The 22,091-nt window shown below is 41.8% G+C and overlaps 2 pseudogenes; both read left to right on the forward strand.

Moving 5' to 3' along the window:
* Window positions 1-12,948: 12,948 nt before the first annotated feature.
* LOC107534254 (exportin-7 pseudogene) lies at window positions 12,949-16,121 on the forward strand (annotated as a pseudogene).
* A 4,927-nt stretch (window positions 16,122-21,048) lies between these two features.
* LOC107534253 (small ribosomal subunit protein eS27 pseudogene) lies at window positions 21,049-21,324 on the forward strand (annotated as a pseudogene).
* Window positions 21,325-22,091: the final 767 nt, after the last annotated feature.

Consider the following 22,091-nt stretch of genomic DNA (forward strand, 5'->3'; position numbering starts at 1 on the left):
CTCAGACTCATCACTGTGTCATCCTCTTCAATGGTAGACACGCTCCCTCCAAATGCAGGGCTCCTGATGACCGTGCCCTGGCAGTGTGGGAAAGTGGGTGCTCACGCTCCTCCTCAGGACTGAAATCCCAAATCCCAGCTAAGAGGAAACCACTATGCCCGCTCCTTCTACACGTTTCCCCCTGGCCTGGATGTTTAATATCTTCACGCAGACCTAGCACGGTGGCGAGCAGTAGGAACAGCCTAATAAGCCCATGTAGCTTGACTAGCTCATGTGGCGCACGATCTGAATTACTTCAAACTATTCATCTTAAGCTCAAGCTGTTCTGAATCTTAGCGTTCCTAAATATACTTTTAAACCTCTTATAAAGTCCTTTACCTCATACTTCAGATTAAACTATGGGGGGAAAGGTACAAATTGCATTTCACTAACCCCAAGACCTTTCTCTAACGGAGGCCTGCGATGGTAGCTTGGATTTCTGCGCCCAACTCCTCACTTCTCTGTAATAGGGTTATACGCCCCACAGCCTTTGCCCTTTGGCTTTGCAGCAGTAGAGCTTGCAAAGTAAACATCTCCACCCAACTGATTTAAGGCCTAGCCTTATGACTTGGTTTGACCAACAGAATGTAGGTAAAAGTGATTGTATGTGTGTGTTATGAACCAAAGTTGTAACACGTCTGGCAAACACTCATCGGCAACTTTTATGCTTCTGTCATTCACCATGCGAAAAGCACGTCTCAGATCACTGCCGTTCCTGAGCCTGGGTCCCATGGACACGGAGTAAATGTGGATCAGGCCCCAAACCTGGGCCCAAGCCTAGCTGAGCCTAGCCAACCCAAGCCAACCAGCAGGCCCATGGACAATACATAAAGGAGCATTTTTGTTAACTACTAAAATATCTGGGCTGTTTGTTATTGCAACTAAAGCTGATTAATATATCTTCTGAATCCAATCCATCAACAGGTTATTTTGTGAGTTACAAACCACAAGAATTCATAAAGGTATTAGATACCTGTCCAACTCTGTTCTTAACAAGCAAACAACCAAAAAGGGGTGCCCTTATCAAAACACCCAAAGCCATGTCAGTTCATTTGAAAATAGTATTCTAGCCCAGCCTGCGTGGCTTAGTGGTTGAGTGTCGACCTATGAACCAGGAGGTCACAGTTTACGATTCCTGGTCAGGGCACATGCCAGGGTTTGAGGGCTCAATCCCCAGTCTGGAGCGTGTAGGATGCAGCTGATCAATGACTTTCTCATCACTGATGTTTCTGTCTCTCTCTCTTCCTCTCCCCTCCTGTCTCTGAAATCAATAAAAACATATTTTAACAAAAGAAAATAGCACTCTATTTCTTCCCCCTGTATAACTGTAGGAGAAATATCACTGGCAGTAGTTTCAGAATTGTTAGCCTAAATTTTCCTCCTTAAAGCTATACAGAAAGGCAAGGTGACAAGTTTTATTTCTTCAAGCCTTCTGACACACTCAGTTGTTTGGAGTGGTTTAGAATCCCCAACACTAAGGCTTGCTATTCATTTGATCCCCCTCTATACATGAGAAACGCTTATAGTTGTTGTAGGTAGTCTTGCGACAAGGACAGTGGTACCTTGGTTTTCTAATGTGATCCGTTCCCGGAGACCGTTCGAGTTTTGAAACGTTTGAAAACCAAGGGATCCACAGCTGACAGCTGGGCCTCAGGATCTTGCCCTCAGCGGGAGCCGCGGGGCATGTTCGACTTCCGAGGCGGGTTCGAAAACCGAAGCATTTCCTCCTGGGTTTATGGCGTTCGTGACCCAAAATGCTCATCCATGGAGATGTTCGGAAAATGAGGTACCACTGTATACAGTGTAAGGATTCTGTAAGTTGCCAGCTGATCAAAGGAAGACAAGAAAATGAATGACAAGCAAGAAATGACTGGAGCCTCCAGTGATACAGATGGTTTGGTGACACTAGGAACGGAGCAGAGAACACCGGGCCTTGACGGTGATTTTTCAGAGCTTTCTTCAATCCGTCTGCTCTTCGTGATATTAACCTGTAGTCATATTTATCAGTCTCCGAGTTCCTCCCCCTTTCTCCCCTTTTCGTTTCCCTATTTCTTTTATACAAGACTGAATAACGTTGAGCTGCTGTGAATTTCTGAGTTTTGTTTAGTTCCTGGTATAATTGGAAACAATTGAATTTGAATAGCAATTTGGTTTTCACATCTTTTATTTATTAACGTTCTTCAAAATATAGAAAGTAAAAGGGTAAAAACAGTTTTACATAATACAAAGAATGTCAAGAACAGAAAAAAAATGAGGACAAAGAAAAAAATAGAAACTGAATAAAATTAGGAATTTAATTCTATCTCGAGAGTTTCAGTTTCTACATCCATTTGTACTAATGTATAGTTCTCATCTGAAGCAGTGTTAGTCCATAAATATTATAGCTATAGGGTTTACCCATTTAATAAACAGACCCAGTGATTATGTAACTAACGTTCAGAAAGAGAGAAAGCATTTGTTTTGGTCTCCACTTAAAATGTAGGGATAGCAAAGGAGTACTTGTGACTTGCCAAAGCCCATATATCGATGGTTGGGCATCACCATATGCAAAACTAATATTGCTCTGTTCCTGGCACACACAGGTGTGCTCAGTTTGTTTTCAGTTCCCTATTCTGTGTGCACAACATACTTCAAGAGAAAGGGCTTTTAAAAATTAAACTACAGAACAAGTGAAAAACCAACACTGGGTGATTTTCTTTCCTGGAATTTGGCAGTAAACGTACTTCTGAACTAGCTACGCAATGGTCAAATACAGGGGAGAATTAGCAAAAGAAACCCAGGAAGCTTAACAATCCACTATTTAGAAAATGCTTCCTGCACCATACAGTTCCCTCTTGTGTACAAGTGGATGGAAAGAGTGTGTGCATTGTGCAAGGCGCGTGTGATCTTTGCCATCTCTCACAAGGCTTGGAAACGTTCAAGTGGCTTTCCTCCTGGGCACTAGATATGCGATCCCGGTTACTCCTCTCTGTGATTCAGGGACCAGGCTCTCAGCTCAAAGTGCCAGGGTTTAAGTACCAGCTTGGCCACTTGCTAGCTATACAACCTTGGGTGGGTATTTAACACTCTATCTCAGCTTCATCATCTATAAAATGGACACAGTAATAATACCTACTTCCTGGGACTGTTGCAAAAAATTACATGCCTGGTACCTAGGAAGTGTTTGATAAATGTTCCTTACCATCATAACTTCTGCAGTAGTGGTTCAGTATATAAGACATGAATAACTGACAGAAGCAACAGCAGCTGATTCTGCCAAAATTGTGTTTTCCATAAAAAATCTTAAAAACAGCTTTAGTGTTCACAGGACAATTGATGAATGGATATCAGGATCAACAGATGGATAGATATGTGATAAAACAAATATACTGAAACATTCATTGTAGGACCTAGGTGATCGGTGTGTGGGTGTTCACAGCACAATTTTTCAATTTTTATGTATATAGGTGTTGGGAAAACAAGAGAAATCTGAAAAAAGTACATGACAAATATTTAAATCCTGTATAATTTCTAAGTGTAAGCAGAGACCCTGTATTGTACAACTTCAAGTTAAATACAAACACCTAATTATGGATTTTTCTTCTCTTTCTAAACTTAAGTGCTAACTTGTTTTCCTTTCAAATTGCAGAAAAACCTTTGCTTTTACCTTAAACACTTCTCTCCTGTCAGGTGTTCCAATGGATGCTTCTTTCTCATTCTGTTTATGATCAGATTTTGTGTTCAAAGCCTTTCTCCTCATGAAGTGATAAGAACCACAAAGCCCACCCTGGCTTGTCTTACTCCAAGAAAATCCAAGGAGGGATGCAGGGCCCTTTTCTATTTTAACAGCCCAATGGGCATGATCCAATTATCCCAGAAATCTAAGTTATTTATATTTTATCCATCCCTTAAATTAGGCAAATTCTAAGGCAATTTAATTCCAAGAGTGCATTAATTCTCCAGAGAAATGTGGTTTTCTTTGTTCAAAATTCTATCATTGTTATCTCCTTTTATAAAGAGCTTCGTATTTGGTCCATCATTGTTTGGACCAACAAAAGGAGAGAAATCTCTGGCAGACACAGTTGCTTTGCCTCCTCCCCAGCTCTTCCCCACCTTCTTTGCTTACTGGCTCCTAAGACTCCATACAGCCCAGAACTGAAAAGACAGGCATGGTGGAAGCCAAGTGAGCTGTGCTGGACTTCCCGTTCCTCTTAGTCAAAATAAAGTGATTGGAAGCTGGAAATGCATATTCATTTATATCAGCAGTGGATGCTATGGCAACTGTGAAACACATCCCCAAACTCATTGCCCTCCCATCAAAAGATAGGATCTACGTGCAAGACTGGATAAACAGCCTGTGAAAATGAGTCTCTGGTCGTTCCAACATCTATAATAAGAAAGCTATAAGGAATACAGGGTTGGGAATGGCTTTTAGGTCGTCAGTCAGAACCGTCTGCCACAGCTTTTCTCAGAGTCAGTTGTGGGGTGTCTGGTCTCATGGTGAGCTGCCCCTGCTCCGTTCCCCTGCCCTCTGAACTAGCAAATGTGCAGGAGAGGAACCTGAGTCACCCTTTTCCAGAATTCCAGCATGGAGACTTCCATTCTCTCTAAAAATCAATGGGGAAAAATATATCTATAAGCAGGTAAAGGCAAAGGATTTTTAGGGCCATTTTAATTTCATCTCATTTCATAAGCTTGAGTAAGTCTTTTTTCCCCCCTTTGGTTCATGCCTTTGTGGTTTTAAGAAATGAATGCAACTAAACTATGGGCGCATTGTGAAAATAAATGAGTAAAGTTCTTTAGGCTTCCTGGGGACAGGAAGGAGGGTGGGAGGAAACTGTTACAGAAATGTAATCATTATTGTAATCGGCCTGCAGTGCTATGAATAAGTCTTAATTATCTCACAATCTGAGTTAATGCTGTGATGCTTTCTCTGGTCGTGTCAACACGTTCACGTACCTATCAAGAAGACCCGCAGAGCTGCTCCAATGCTGAACACCCCAAGCCTCCACTGTAAGTGCATGTTGACCTCACAATCCAGGAAAACAGTCTATACCCTCAGAGCTATGGGGGCATTTTACCGTTGCTGTCCTCACCTTTCCCTATTGAAATCACTGCCAACTTTTTGCATGGAAACCCCCATAACATTCAACTGTAAAAATGACTGATTTACATCGGATAGGGACCTATTTCTGACATTTGTGCAGGTGCACTCTTAACTTAAACTTACACAAATGGAGGGGAGGGAATGGCATATTCCCGTGCGTATGGTTATCTCCAACCTCATCTTCATTACATTCTTGTGAGCTGTTAGAGAATATTCCCCTCCACACGAAAAAAAGAAAAACTAAAGCGATAAAATCATGAGAATGAAATTTACAAAACTTTTGTGCTTATGAAATGGTCTGTGTTAAGTATGCTGAACTGAATGCCAGCAGCTTCATTCGAGACCAGCTATTTTGTTCTTCCCAGGTTTGTTTGTTTTTTTTCTAAAACACATCAAGGGCATGTGTGGTAATTTCTGACAGATTAAGTGGTCCCTGCGGTCAAAACTCAAGGTTCCCTCAGATGCTCTGTTTATTCAGCACCAAGATTTGGTTGACATAGTCTTCACTGGACCCATGGCCAATTCAATGAGAAGCTCTAGAGGGAAGGCCCAGGCACGGGTAGTTTTTCCAAGCTCTCCAGGTGATTCTAATGCATAGCCAGCCAGATTCGAGAATGATTGCAGTCCGTCCTGCTTTGCACCATGGGCAACAAGAGCAAGGCAGCATCACTTTGTGACAGCCACATTCAGAATATCACCCATGTGATCTGCTTGACTCTGAAATGCACTGACCAAAGGACAGGGTGGAATGCTAACTTTCACTGAAGCGAAGTATAAAACAGGTTGAGCACTAACACATTTCAGCAAAGTCATGCTTCATCCAAAAAAAGAGAAACAAAAGAAAATCAGGAAGAGAGCGACAGCGGCAGGCAAGGCAACCAACCAGGCTGCTCACAGGGGACATAGCAGAAGTTCCAGGGTTCAGCCCAATGTTCAGCAAAGGTACAGACATTTTGATGTGGGGATCTGGAAGGGCTCTGATACAGGCTGCTTAGCCAGAGCCTGGGCCCTGATCTGTCTGAGACCATGTGTCTTAAGAGACCAACCAGCACAGCCCCCCGCAAAGGAGTTTATTTATGTGTATGTTGATGCACTTTTTGAATAAAAGAGAAGGGCAAGCTTCGTGTCCCAATACCAGAGGCAGGAGTAAGAGGTCGGGGAGGGGGCAGTGGAGAATGTCCTGGTTTTAGTTATCCAACCTGCCCTAGGAGACAGAGCCTGACCTCCAATCAAGAGAAGTGCAAGGAAAACTGAAAGGACAATTTTAATTAAAGATTCTGTGAGGCACGGCTAGAGGGGAGCAAAAGCAATTCTTTGGTCTCCCAGGTGACAAGGCCCAATGCAGAGCTAGAGAAAGGGGTGGCCTCTGTACTCCATAAAGCACGATCATGCCTCCCAAGGATGAGTGCCTCTGTGAGCATCAAAACAATCGCCTTGGCATTCCCACAAGAGGCAACACATAGCAACCCGGGGCACCATCAAGCAGAGTCAGGAGCAAAAGCCATCAACGAGGAGGACTTGGAGTGTGAGAGAAACACTATGAATACACTCCACGATGATCTGTAAGCACGTGCGAGCCTCCTCCTAATGACTCTCCTTTTGAGGAGAAAGGAGCTTTATGGAGGCTGGAAGTCCTATATGAGCTAGGAAGTCTGGACTCCCACTGTTAATACGATTCCATCTGTATCCACTAGTGAGGCCCAGAGGCATTCATGTCACAGTAATTTATTGTGTGGTATCAAAAAGAAAATAGACCTAACAAACATATAAGTATTCTCTTAAATTTTCACCTCTTTTAGTGAATTAATAGACTTGTGAATAAAAGAAAGCTGCATAGCAAGGGAGGTCATATTGTTGTAAAATTGCTCAGAAAGGAACCAAATAATTTTGCTCTCTCACCATAATGCCTATTGGAAACTTCTGAATCGACTGATGAATAAATCACAAAATCCTCCCCCACCAAAAGCCCATTAGCAAAGACTATCACAGAATCAGAATAGTTGAGAAGAAAAAGATATCTTTGGTGGGGGAGGCAAATAGTACTATTCTGTCACATTACTGAGCTCATTCCCACCATTCAACAACGCTAAACACCTCTGTAGAACCAGGACTCACAGGATTACGGGTGAAAAACACCCAAGATCCAGAGGCAGTAAATGGCTCCTGTCAACTGATGGTTCTTGGGGCACATTCAACGCCAACAAGAATCCCCGATTTGGATGCAGTGAAGGGAGAAACTTTATTCAGTGCAAACAGCTCAACAGGGAGAGAGCATGGCTGTGAAAGCTGCACGGCTGCGGCCCAGCTCCGGGGCCAGGCAGTCCTGGGCCAGATCCCGGGCCCCCTAGGCAGCTCCCTCCCTCCGCTCCGGGAGGGTCCGCTTTGCCCTGGCAGCCAGCACTGGTGTTTCAGTGCCAGCAGGGAAAGTAGTCTTCAGGAGCACGTGTGCTCTCCCAGCACAGGGGAGCCCGCTTATAGGGACGGAAGTGTCCACCCCTGGTCCCTGATTGGTCTGTCCTCATGCAAAGGACTCCAAGTCCTGTTTGGTTGGCCCAAAGGCACTGTCCCGATTGGTCAGGACAGAGCCACTCTGACTGCTCAGAGCTGTGGGCTCCAACTGGATGGGGAGGGACTCCAGGAGCTCCTCCAGAAGGGCTGGCTCAGAGCACAGACACAGTGCCCGCCTCTCCACAAGTGCAGTTGGGCTGCTAGGCTCTGCTTTTATTTGTGAGCCACCAGGAGCCCTTCTTAGGTGTATTTTTTTCCTCAGGGTTCACACTCCTGATAAATTCATTGTTTCCCACTGTTAGGATTTCAGTTCTCATAAATGAAGTCACCCGCATTAGGCTTACTTCGGTGCCTGAGCACAGTGGCCTCTGCTGTGCACACATTAAAATGTGGCCTCACAGAGTGAATCCTAAGGGACTAATCAGCTCATAAAAAATGCTACCAAAAAATTGTAGGTTAGGGAGCAAATTCTAGACAATGAGCCTGGATTCTCAGGGTCTCCGTTTAGTAACTTTCATTGAATACAATTTAGACAAACTCATACTTGTGGTGATCTGAAGAGGGCCATCCGTGTCACATTGGGGGAAAAAATCAAAATGTTCCACAACTTACTGAAGTTAAAAGGGGGGGGGGAGCTTTTTTTCTACTGAGCTTCCCTTTTACTTTCTCTCCCTTTGAGGACATAGGTATTTTCAAATTTTTGGCACTTGAGCATAGCAGAAAAAGTGTCCATTTTTCAAAAAAAATTTAGTCATGTAAAGATACAAATAAATAATCAAAGCTTTACTCCAACAATATGTGTGGGGGTCCAGACCATAGGACTGCCTTGCAGGCAAAACTTTATACTTACCTGGTCATTAGCATGCCTTGATAATTAGAATCTTTTGGATGAGGTCCAAGACAGAATTCCATACCCAATTCCATTTTAATATTCAGGGCACTAGAGAAGTGCCAATTTGTTTCCCAAAACAAAACTAAGAGCCACCCAGGGGCTCTTTCTAAATTAAATATTTAATAATCCCCAGAATATCATTTGTATAGGCCAAATCATTGTTGCTATCCCATTGAGATTTATGTTAGAGAGGGAAGAAATGGAAAGCTGTAGTGCAGCTTTGTTATTAGCTGCGTTTATGCCCAAAATATGGGTACAGAGCTCTGGTATCCAGGACGGACAGCACTGTTGAGGCTAAAGGTCCAAAAAGGGTCTGCCCCAAATCCAAATGTGAGACAAGAGAAAAAAAGAGATGGCCTGGTCTGCAATGCTTTGTACAAGAGGGCCAGTCTCTGACCCGGGAGAAAGCAGAATGCCAGTGTGCTGCCCCGGCTGTGTGTCTGACCTCTGAATAAAAGGACTCCAGAAGGTGAGATGCATGAAACATGCTGGCCAACCCGGAGGGTCTAGGCATTTGCTTGTAGTAGGGTTTCCATGTACTAACACTGAGGGGAAAATGTGCACAATGTCTGTGAGCACGCTGGTGGTGGGAAATTTGCCACTCAAGCTGACAGAGACAGCCAAAGGTGCTGGAGAAACTGAGATCTAGGCATCAGGGTTCAAATCCTGAGTTTCCCACTTACCAACTTGGTGTCTCTGTCACGTTATCTCTCCTTAGCCTCGATTTCCTCATCTATAAAATAAAGCTGAGAAAAGGACCTACATCTTTTAGGTTAAGTGAATTAAAACACTTAACAAATAGACCAATGCCTGGTACATAACAGTCTCAACATAAACTATTATTATTTACAACTTTTTCCAGTGGTTTGAAATTATTACCTTTAAAGCTAGAAATGGGTTACAGATTAAAAATAGGACGTTTTTAAAAAATTGGTGATGGTGGTGATGAGACTGATTGGGCTGGAGATGAAACAACGCAAAATAGCATATTGGAATCAAATGAATCTTTTTCTAGCAATTGACAGTACATAAAATGAAAATAAAGTACCCAAAATGCTTTCACGATGTGATTTAAAGACAATAAAATGGTGGCTGAATTTGTTATAGGAGGTAAGCTTTTATCACGTTAAAACAGTGCACAAGTCATCGGCAGAGTTGAAGTAGGGAAATTTTAAAAAATAGTTTTGTGGTCCTTGCCAAGTTATAACATCATTTTGAAACAACACACGGTGAACATGCAAATAAGGCTCTTGGTTCTTTCAGCATAAATTAAACAATTTAATGTTATTGAAAAAAATTATGCAAACAAAACTTAAATATGATTATATAAATACACATAGGATCTTTCAAAACAAGATGCCACAAGGCACACAGAGAAAAGCTTACTAACAGAAGTAGACAATTGAATACAAAAATGGCCAAAGATTTAATCAGACACTTCACAAAAGAAGATACCCAAATGGGTGTTATAAATATAGGGAAAGGGGCCCCATTTAGTCATCAGGGAAATGCAAGTTAAAACTGTTTTACCATATTGCTACACACCCACAGAATAGCTAAAATGAAAAAGACAATACCAAGTGTTGACAAGGGTGTGGAGCAACCAAAACCCTCCTACATTTCTGGGAGGAGAGTAAATTGGTTCAAACATTTTGGAAAAACTCTTTGTCATTATCTACTGAAGTTGAACCTAAGAACTGTCTATGATGAGGCAGCAATTCCATGTCTATTTATATACCTAACTGAAATGCATACAAATGTCCACTGAAAAGCATGTAGAAGAATGTTTATAGCAGCACTATTCATAGTTGCCAAAACAGGGGACCACCAAATCCCTGTCAGTAGGAGCATGGATAAGAATACTGCGGCATACTCACACAATGGAATACAATGCAATAAGGAGAAAAAACAAACTGCAATTACACAAAACAACCTGATGAATCTCAGGAACAAAATGTTGAGAAAAAGAACCCATCCACAGAACATGTACTGTCTGGTTCCATTTACATAAAGTTTAAAAGCAGACAAATCTAATTGATGTTGTTAGAAGTCCAGGATAGTGGTTACTCCCTGGAAACAGAGTGAGACAGCACAACCAGTATCTTGGGTTCTGCTTATAATGGTCTGTTCACTTTGTGAAAACTCATTAAGCTTTTCAGTTATAATTTCTGCACTTTTCTATATGTATGGCATATTTTAATTTTAAAAGTTCACATTTTTATATAAAGTGCTTAATAAAACCTGATTTACTGATATGGCAACATAGGCGGAAGTTATATGAAGAGAAAGGGTATTTGTCTTCTATTCCCTGATGTGCTCTAAGCACCTAGTACAGCACCTGATACATAGTAGGTACTCAATAGACATTTACTGAATGAATGGTAGATAAGCCAACTGCTCCAAACATAAAATTTGTACCATTATCTTTAACAACTGGAATAGAACCCAAGAATGTACATATCTGATGAATCTGTTCAAAGGCTTTTATGTGAAATCCACAGTTCACCTGCATAATAGTATGGATTTGGGTCTTTCTCCTCTTTGCCTATTTTTATATATGTTCTTCCAGGTAGCTATTAAGAAGACTTTTAATATATAAGCCACTTATTACTTATTCAACAGGAATACAAGTCTCTTTAAGTACATTGGTAAGTTTTAATTTATTATAAAAGTTAGTAATAGTGAGCCCTTTACTGAATAAACTGGAGAAGGGCTTTGATCAATGCTGGTGCCATAACGTTTTCAACTATAGTAGTTCTTATTCTATTTAGATAAGCTCTAAGCATGAGTAAGATGTCAGCATCTTTTCAAAATAGAGTTGAATAATGCCATACAAACTATCAATTTTATTAAGGAGCAGGCTTTAAATTACAGACTTTACAGAGGTGTTGTAATTATATGGGCAGCAAGTATCATAATTTCCTTCTTTATATTGAAGGCCAATAGCTGTCTCAAGGCAAGGTGCAAGTACCAATTTTTCAAATAAAACAAGAAATCAGTATTTTTATGAAGGAATTTGCTTCAGAGACAGATTTCCATTCCCCCCTCCTTCCTTTAATAACGGAACATCTGATTTTTGGCTGAACCCATTACCTCCTAGCCGAAAACTACATTTTCTGGCCTCCCTTGCAGCCAGGTATGACACCATGTGACAAAGTTCTGGCAGTTGGGATTCTGTGAAAATGTTATGTGCCTCTTCTGGGTCATGCCTATAAAAAGAATGGGTGTGTTGCCCTAGCCAGTTTAGGTCAGTGGTTAGAGTGTCGGCCCTCAGACTGAGGGTCCTGGGTTTGATTCTGGCCAAGGGCACGTACCTCTGTTGTAGGCTTGATCCCTGACCGGGGTGCATGCGAAAGGCAACCAATTGATGTGTCTCTCTCACATCAATGTCCCCCCCCTTCCCTTCTACTCTCTCTGAAAAAGTAATAGGAAAATATCCTCAGGTGAGGATTAAAAAAAAATTAGTGTATTGCCCTGTTGTCCCACATTCCCACTGACTGAAGTGTGGACTCCTAACCATCTTAGACCATGACTAGAAAGCCAAGTGTTAAGGCTGGCAGAGCAACAAGACAGAACATGCCTGGAGCTCTGAATGACCTTGTGGCATTGAGCCACCCTTCCAGCCCTTGACTGTCTTCCTCTGGATCATTACATGTAAGAGAAATCAATTTCTGTTATTGTTTAAGTCACGATGTTGTGGGGATTTTTGTTACAAAAGCATACATTAAACACTCCACTAACTAAAATATCCCTCAAATAGCACGTAATACACTCACTTATATAGCTTTGTTTCTCATTTCTCCACTCTCTGAATGTGGTAGGCAACATAATGGTCCCTCAAAGTTCTCTGGAACCTGTGAATGTTACTTATATGGCAAAAGAGACTTTGCAGATGTGATTAAGTTAAGAATCGTGAGATGAGACGATCCTGGATTACTCAGGTGGGCCCAATGTAGTGACAAGGGTCCTTCTAAGAGGGAGGCAGGAAGATCAGAGTCAGAGGAGATGTGATGACAGAATCCGAGGTTTGAGAAATGCACTTCTAAGATGGAGGAAGAGACTAAGAGAAAAGGAAAGAAAGTAGCCTCTAGAAGCTAGAAAAGGCAAGGACTGACTCTCCTTTAGAGCCTGCAGAAGGGATTCAGCCCTGCTGACAGCTTAATTTTATTCCCACAAGACTCATGTCAGACTTCTGATGCTCAGAAGTGTAATAAATTTCTGGTCATTTGCTGCAGCAACAACAGAAAACGAATACATTGAATATGGTTCAGCCACGTGGGTCTTTCAGCTTATCAAACACACCAAGCTCTTCCATGCCTTAGAACCACATTGTCCACGCTGTTCCCACACCTGGAATTGTCTGGAATAATGTCTTCTTCCAAATTATTAAATGGCGCCAACTTGAAGACTCTCCCAGAGCAAAATGGCAGATCATGTGCAAAGTCTGGCCCAGCCAGAGAATCTGTGTGGAGAGCTGTATGAAACCATAGATACAACCACTCAACTCCAGGCAGAGAAAGCCTTGGTTGAATTTACCAACAACACTGATTGCCTGAGCAAGTGCCAGCTACTCCTTGAAAGAGGGAAATTTATCGTACTCCCAGTTACAAGCAGCTACATGCCTCACAAAGCTTGTATCATGCACAAACAACCCTCCACCATTGGAACAAATAGATATTTGGAACTATGTGCTCAACTACCTTGCCACTCGGCCAAAGTTGGCTACTTTTGTGACACAAACACTTACTCAGTTATATGACAGAATCACAAAACTGGGCTGGTTTGACTGTCAGAAGGATGACTATGTCTTCAGAAATGCAATCACAGACGTCACTAGGTTTCTACAGTATAGTGTTGAATACTGCACCATTGGCATCACAATTTTATCTCAGCCAACCAATGAAATTAACCAAGCAGACACCACCCATCATTTACTTAACCAGGCACAGAAAAATCGCCTCTTCTTTCCAAGATTCATCGTTATTTGATATCTTCACACTTTCCTGCAATTTACTAAAACAGGCTTCAGGAAAGAATCTAAACTTGAATGATGAAAGTCAGCATAGTTGGTTCATGCAACTGTTCAAACTCACTCACAACTGCCTAAATTCTGATTTCATCGGCACATCTACTGATGAGTCCTCAGATGACCTGTGCATAGCACAGATTCCCACCAGCTGGGGATCAGCATTCTTAGGTTCTTTAACTCTGCAGCTGCTTTTTGACTTGTATCATTCCATCCCTCCTTCATTTTCACCTCTGGTTAGTACAGGTCACTAAGTTAGAAGATCCCTGTTTAACAATGCAAAGAGGGCTAAGTTTCTCTCTCACCTTGTTGATGTTGTTAAACAAACACTTCAAAATCCAGTTTTCAGACCCAAACAATTACCATGAGTTTTGCAGACTGCTGGCCCGACTGAAGACTGACTATCAACTGGGAGAATTAGTAAAAGTGGTAAATTATCCTGAGGTCATCCAATTGATAGCTAACTTCACAGTGACCAACCCATGGCACGGGGAATTTGCCCCAAATAGTGTGCACTATCTCCTGAGCCTATGGCAGTGGCTGGCATCCTCTGTTCCACACGTGAAAGTCACAGAGCCCCACATGCTGGAAACTTATACTCCCGAAGTCACCAAAGCCTGTTTGGAAGCTGTGCACATCATACTGACGGATGGACTGGAAAATCCTCTGGAGGATACAGGTCTGGTCCAACTGCAGCTACAATTGCTGTGGATATGAGAAGTCGTGTGAGCTCCTCACGCAGTTGTTCAACCAGTCGGCCTAGTCATATCAGGAGCTGCTGCGGAGTGCCAGAGCAAGCCCGATGGATACTGCAGTGCAGGAGGAAAGACTGACATTGCTGGTTTCCATCACTGGTGCAGTGACTGGTGGCCAGGTCTCTTGCCAGCACTAATGAGCAAGATGCCATGGATGGTGAGCTTGTGTGTTGGGTGCTCCAGATGATGAGCCTAACATATTCTCACTTGGCTCAGGTGGGAAATGAGAAGCCAGGACTGGCCGTGCTGAGATTTTTGAAGTTTTGTAAAGATTTACATTGGGGACCAGATGAAAAAAACCTCTAAGCTATACCACTGACTCTTGGAAGTTCAGGCTTGAACAATGAGACCATGGTCTTAAGCATATTCACAGGAAAAATCATCACCAACCTGAAGTACTGGGGCCACTCTGAACTAGTCACTTCTTAAGACACTACAGCTTCTCAATGACCTCTCCCTCCATTGGATACAGCAGTATAAGGAAACTAGCGAAGCTTAGTGCGGTATAGTTCATGCTGCACTATCACAAGTGAGCACTTCCAGCTTTTGAGTATTAACAATCAGTCCAACCTGACAGACATGCAGTGTCGAGCTACCTTCTACACAGCACTCAGGCACCTCCTCATGGTGGATTTAGAAGATGAAGATCAATATGAGCAATTCATGCTGCCTCCTGCCCCTCAGCAGCATTTGAGGCTGTGGCCAAGATGCTTAGCACAAACAGTTTCAATGAGCAAAATGCAAAATGAACTCTAAATGGCCTGCTAAGAGGCCTGAGAGGGATAGCTTTCAACCTTCAATGCCAAGACCAGCTTCATGATGCTGTTTGAATGGATATACTCATCCTATATGCCAACTCTCCAGTGGACAATTGAGTTATGGTACCATGACCCAGCCTGTACCACCCCTGTGCTCAAGCTGATGGCTGAATTAGTTCATAATAAATCCCAGAAACTCCAGTTTGATGTCTCTTCCCTCAATGGCATCTTACTTTTCAGAGAAACTAGCAAGATAACAACGTATGGCAATCGCATCCTGACACTAGGAGAAGTCCCAAAGAATCTATGCACTGAAGCTCAAGGGCATCTCCATCTGCTTCTCCATGCTGAAGGCTACTCTCAGGGGGAGTTATGTCAACTATGGAATCTTCCATCTCTATGGAGGCAATGCCCTAGACAATGCTCTCCAAATCTTCATCAAGCTGCTCCTCTCTATTCCCCACAGTGATCTCCTGGATTACCCCAAGCTCAGCCAGTCTTACTATTCACTACTGGAAGTCCTAACACAGGACCACAACCTGGAACCTCATGTCATCATGTATATTACCTCTTCCATATCTGAAGGACTTACTACACTTGACACCATGGTATGCACAGGCTGCTGGACCACATCATTCAAGCAGCTGTTGCATAACACCAAGAGGACGGTGCCTCTGAACCAGGAGAGTGACTACTTTCTGCATATCATGCAACAGCATCCAGAGATGATCCAGTAGATGCAGTCAACAATGCTGAACATCATCATCTTTGAAAACTGGAAGAACCAGTGACCTATGTACCAACCTCTACTTGGCTTAATACTTCTTAATGAAAAGTATGCTTCTGACTAAAGGAACAGCATTGTGAACAGCCAGTCTCCAGAGAAGCAGCAGGCTATGCATCTGTTACAAAACCCTGATAGAAGGCACAGAGCAAAATCTAATGAAAAACAGAGGCAGTTCACCCAGAATTGTCAGCTTTCCATTGAGAAGTCAATGATTCAATGAAGAATTCCACTTATGACATGAATAGCAATAACCTGATGGATGGACACTAAAAATTCCATTTATGGCATGAACAGCAATAATATGATGAGCTGACACCTCCTTGGACTCTACCTATACAGAGCAGCATCCCTTTGGTCTGGCCTACAAGGGTAAATAATTTCAAGGGGGAGGGTCTGGCTGATCCTGGCTCCCTCCTCCAGGGGTATAAAGAAAATGGCAAAGGTCAACTAGGTGTTTCCCCAGGGAATAGGGGTATGAGTGCACTAACTAGGGCACAGAACTCTGCTGGTTCTTGGGGGATGGGCTGGGAAGGTTGGTGGGAGGAGATAGAGACACAAATATGTAAGACTCTAGCTCCCTCTTCTGGGGCCACCCAAAAGGGGAGAAGCCTCACTCTCTGCCACAGCCTGCCTTATAAAAACAAGTACATTTTTCCATAACATTTTGAAAAAGGTTTATGTTAGAGATTCCAAGATGGCAGCAGATTGAGTGGAAGCTATACTGACACTCTCCCAGAGCCAAACTGGAATTACAACTAAAATACAAAAAAACCATCCTAAATAATCAACTGCAATTGAAGACTAGCTGGACAGCACCCTCATAACCAAGGACCTAAAGTGGAGACCACACAGAGACTGGTAGAAAGTGTGGAGGCATGAGAGGGCTGGCTGGGCTCCCACAGGCAGCAGCTGATGGGCCAAAGGGATATCTCAGCTGTGGGGGGTTCCCACTGAGGACTCTGAGGTCTAAACCCCAAGCTAGGTTTCCCAGCCCAGAGCACCAGAACTGAGAAAGGTGCCCACATAACATCTGGCTGTGAAAAGCAACCGAGTTTCTGTCTGCTAGGGAGAGACGGCTGGAAATGCAGGCACCCTCTTAAAGGGCCAACGCACGTTTTGTGTGCAGCCACTTACCTTGGGCTTCAGCAGAGGGAGGACGGAGTGGACTAGAGCTGTGTGAGGGGAATCCAGGGGTGCTGGCAGGGGGAATAGGGCTTAGAAGGTAGCCAGCCATCTGGTTCCCTGTGCCAAGTCATTTCCCCACACAGCAGAGTACATCTTTCTCAGGCAGACATTTACCTTCCAAGCAGCTTTTGCCTGGGAGGTGGAGGGAGCAACTGCCCCACCCTGCTGGAATACCTCTCATCCCACCGCCTAGAGTTTCTACAGCCTGAGGCTCATTAAGAGACTGAATAACAGCCTCTGGATGCTTTGAGTCTTTGCCTGATTTACTTCTGGACCCAGAGCTTAGGAAAGCAAACCTTGGTCCTATCCAAACACACCCAGCCCCAGCAGAGAAAACCACAAGCTGTGGAGTGTGGAAAACTTCAAACAGCGCACTCAAGGCCAGTCACAAACAGCATCTGACATTGGTCTGCACCAGAGACCTTCCAAAAGACTGGGAATCCTAGCAGATCTACCTAATACATAGAAACAAATCCAAACAGGCAACCAAAATGGGGAGACAAAAAAGCAAGCCCAAATGAAAGAACAAAATTCTCCAGAAGAGCTAAATGAAATAAAGATAAGCAATCTATAAGATTATAAGGATGCTCAAAAGCATGAGACAATAAATGGAAATTATGAAGGAAATTAAGAATGACATAGTAGAAATTACAAAAAAAACATTGGAAGGAATAAACAGCAGATTAGGGGAAGCTGAGGATCAGATCAGCAAATTACAAGACTGTAAAAAAAAAAATCACTCAATCAGAGAACCAAAATGAAAAAAACAATTAAAAAACAGAACACTTTAAGGGAGCTGTGGGACAACATGAATCACAACAATATTCACGTCAAAGGAGTGCCAGAAGATATAGAAAGTAAGCAAGGGTTAATGCAAAACAAGGATCTGAAACCAAGAATACTCTACCCAGCAAGGCTATCATTCAAAATAGATGGTGAAATAAGGAGCTTTCCAGACAAAAAAAGGCTAAAGGAGTTTATCACCACTAAACCAGCATTGCAGGAAATGTTAAAGAGACTGCTGTAATAAGAAGTTGAAATAGAAAGAGAAACATAGTCATAAAAAAATAAAATGACAATAAATACCTATCAATAATACCTTAACTATAAATGGATTAAATACCCAATCAAAGGACTAGCTAAATGGATGAGAAAACATGACCCAAATACATGAGGTCTACAAGAGACCCACCTCAGAAAAGACTCACACAGGCCCAGCCGGAGTGGCCCAGTGGTTGAACGTTGACCTATGATCCAGATCAAGGTTGACTTCCTGGTCAGGGCACATGCCCGGGTTGTGGGCTCAATCCCCAGTGCGGGTTGTGCAGGAGGCAGCTGATCAATGACCTTCTCATCACTGACGTTTCTCTCTCTCTCTCCCCCTTCTCCCTTCCTCTCTCTGAAATTAATAAAGATTTTTTTTAAAAAAAAGACTCACACAGGCTTAAAAAAAAACACAAAAAACTTCTGGAGGACTTTAAAGGAGAGATCCACAGCAATACAGTCACAGTAGGGGACTTTAACATCCCACTGACTTTACTGGATAGATATTCCAGACAAAAATCAACAAGGAAACAGGAAACGGTGATTCTAAATGACACACTAGTTCAGATGGATTTGACATTTCTAGACCATTTCACCCCAAAGCTGCAGAATATGCATTCTCAAGTGCACATGGGACTTTCTCAAAGATAGAACACATGTTAGGACACAAAACAAGTCACTACAAGTTCAAGAAGACTGAAATCATATCAAACATCTTCTCAGACATTTATACCATGGGATACTATGCAGCTGTAAAAAAGAAGGATGCCTTACCCTTTGAGATAGCACGGTGTGACCTGGAGAATATTATGCTAAGTGAAATAAGCCAGTCAGAGAAAGACAGTATCACCTGATCTTACTCGTATGTGGAATCTAATGAACAAAATAAACCGATGAACAAAATAGATCGAGAGACACAGAAGCATGGAACGGACTGACCAATGTCAGGGGATGGCAGGGATGGGTGGGGAGAGATTAACCTTAAAACTTATATGCATAACCCATGGACACTGACAATAGTCTGGTGAAGCCTGGGGGGAGGGGTGCGGGGGGGGGGAGGAGATCAATGAGCATAAAAAGGGAACATCTGTAATACTTTCAACAATAAAGATAAATTTTTAAAAAAAGTTTATAATGACTCAAGTTTAAAAACAATGGTACGAAACTACAAATTACAAGAAAAGAAACTGTAAAACACACAAGCACATGGAAGCTAGATAACATGTTGCTTAACACGAATGGGTCAACAGTAAGATCAAGTCAGAAATCAAAAGTTACCTTGAGACAAATGAAAATGAACACATGTAGGACACATGTGAAAGCAGTTCTAAGGGGGAAATGCATAGCATTACAGGCCTAGCTCAAAAAACAAGAAAAATCTCAAATAAACAATCTAAACTTACACGTAAAAGAACTACAAAAAGAACAATAAATAAAGTCCAAAGTAGGTAGAAGGAAATAATGAAGATTATAAATAATGAAGAACAGAAATAAATGACTAAAAAAAATACGAAAGATCAATGAAACCAAAAGCTGGTTCTTTAAAAGGATAAACAAGATTGTCCGCCTTTATCTAGACTCATCAAGGAAAAAAGAGAAAAGTCCCAAATAAGTAAAATAAAAAATGAAAGCAGAGAAGTAACAATTAATTCCACAGAAATACAAACTATTGTAAGACAATATTACGAACAACTATATGTCAACAAATTGGACAAAATGGCTAAATTCCCAGAAGCATACAATCTTCCAAAACTAAATCAGGAAGAATCAGAGAATCTGAATAGACAGATTACAACTAATGAAATTGAAGCAGTAATAAAAAAAAACTCCCAACAAACAAAAATCCTGGACTGGGTGGATTCACAGGTGAATTTTACCAAACATTCAAAGAAGAACACACACTTCTCCTTCTCAAACTATTCGAAAAAATTCAAAAGGACGGAAGACTCCCAAGCTCATTTTACGAGGTCAGCTGTATCCTAATTTCAAAACCAGTAAAGATACTACAAGGAAAGAAAATTATAGGCCAATATCCCTGATAAACATAGATGCTAAAATCCTCAACAAAATATTAGCAAACAGGATCCAGCAATACATTAAAAAGATCATATACCACAACCAAGTGGTATTTATTCCAAGGATGCAAGGTTGGTACAATATGTGCAAATTAATAAGTGTGATACATCACATAAAATGAAGGATAAAAATCACATGATCTTATCAATAGATGCAGAAAAAGCATTTGATAAAATCCAGCACCCATTTATGATAAAAACTCCCAGCAAAGTGAGAATAAAGGGAACATACCTCAACATAATAAAGGCCATATATGACAAACCCACAGCCAGCATCATACTCAATGGGCAAAAACTAAAAGCATTTCCCTTAAGATCAGGAACAAGACAGGGATGTCTGCTTTCACCACTTATTCAACATAGTACTGGAAGTCCTGGCCACAGCCATCACACAAGAAGAAGAAATAAAAGGCATCTCAATTGGAAAGGAAGAAGTAAAGCTGTCATTATTTGCAGATGACATAACACTGTATATAGAGAACCCTAAAGATTCCACCAAAAAAAACTACTAGAACTGATAAATGAATTCAGTAAAGTAGGATACAAAATAAATATCCAGAAATCTATGATATTTTTATACACCAATAATAAACTATCAGAAAGAGAAACTAAGAAACAATCCAATCCCATTTACAACTGCATCAAAAAATAAAAATAAAACACCTTGGAATAAATTCAACCAAGGATGTAAAAGGCCTGTACTCAGAAAATGATAAGACACTGAAGAAAGAAATTGAAGATACATACAAGTGGGAGCATATACCATGTTTATGGATGGAAAGAATTAACATCATTAAAATGTCCATACTACCCAAAGCAATCTACAGACTCAATGCAATCCCTGTCAAGATACCAATGGCGCTTTCCAGCGGTGATAAACTCCCCACGAAAACATGCCTCTTACTAAGGATCTGCTTCATCCTTCTCCACAAGAGGAGAAGAGGAAACACAAGAAGCAGTGCCTGGAGCAGAGCCCCAATTCCTACTTCACGAATGTGAAATGTCCAGGATGCTAGAAAATCACCACCAGCTTTGGCCATGCACAAACAGTAGTTCTGTGTGTTGGCTGTTCCACTGCCCTCTGTCAGCCTACAGGAGGAAAAGTAAGGTGTAGAGGAGGAGGTTCCTTCAGAAGGAAGCAGTACCAAAAGCACCCCAAATCAAGATGAGTAGGGAACCATTCCAATAAACACATTTTGGATTTTTCAAAAAGATACCAATGGCATATTTCACAGACCTAGAATTTTCCAAAAATGTATATGGAAACCACAAAAGACTCCAGATAGCCACAGCAATCTTGAGAAAAAAGAACACAGTTGGAGGCATCATGCTACCTGATACCAAACTATACCACAAGGCCAGTGTAACCAAAACAGCCTGGTACCGGCATAAAAACAGGCATAAAGATCAATGGAACAGAATAGAGAGCCCAGAAAAAATCCACGCCTTTATGGTCAATTAATATTTGACAAAGGAGGCAAGAACATACAATGGAGTAAAGACAGTCTATTCAATAAATGGTGCTGGAAAAATTGGACAGATACATGCACAAAAGGAAAGTAGACCACATTCTTACACGATACACAAGAATAAACTCAAAATGGATTAAAAGTTTAAATGTAAGACTGGAAACCATGAAAATCCTAGAAAACATACACAGTAAAATCTTGGGAGATTTCTCATAGCAATATTTTTTCTGATGTACCTCTTTTGGCAAAGGAAACAAAAGAAAAAATAAACAAATGGGACTACATCAAACTAAAAAGGTTTTGCACAGCAAATAAAACCATCAACAAAATGGAGAAGAGAAACAAGATGGCGGCGGAGGTAACAGCTGCACCCGCCGCCTCCCGCAACCGCATGAGAATCACGACTAAAATACAGAACCACCACCACTCAGAACCTCCTGAAATCTGGCTCCACAGAAGCCCCACAA

This window comes from Miniopterus natalensis, chromosome X (genome assembly GCF_054644295.1).
Source record: "Miniopterus natalensis isolate mMinNat1 chromosome X, mMinNat1.hap1, whole genome shotgun sequence".
NCBI lineage: Eukaryota > Metazoa > Chordata > Mammalia > Chiroptera > Miniopteridae > Miniopterus > Miniopterus natalensis.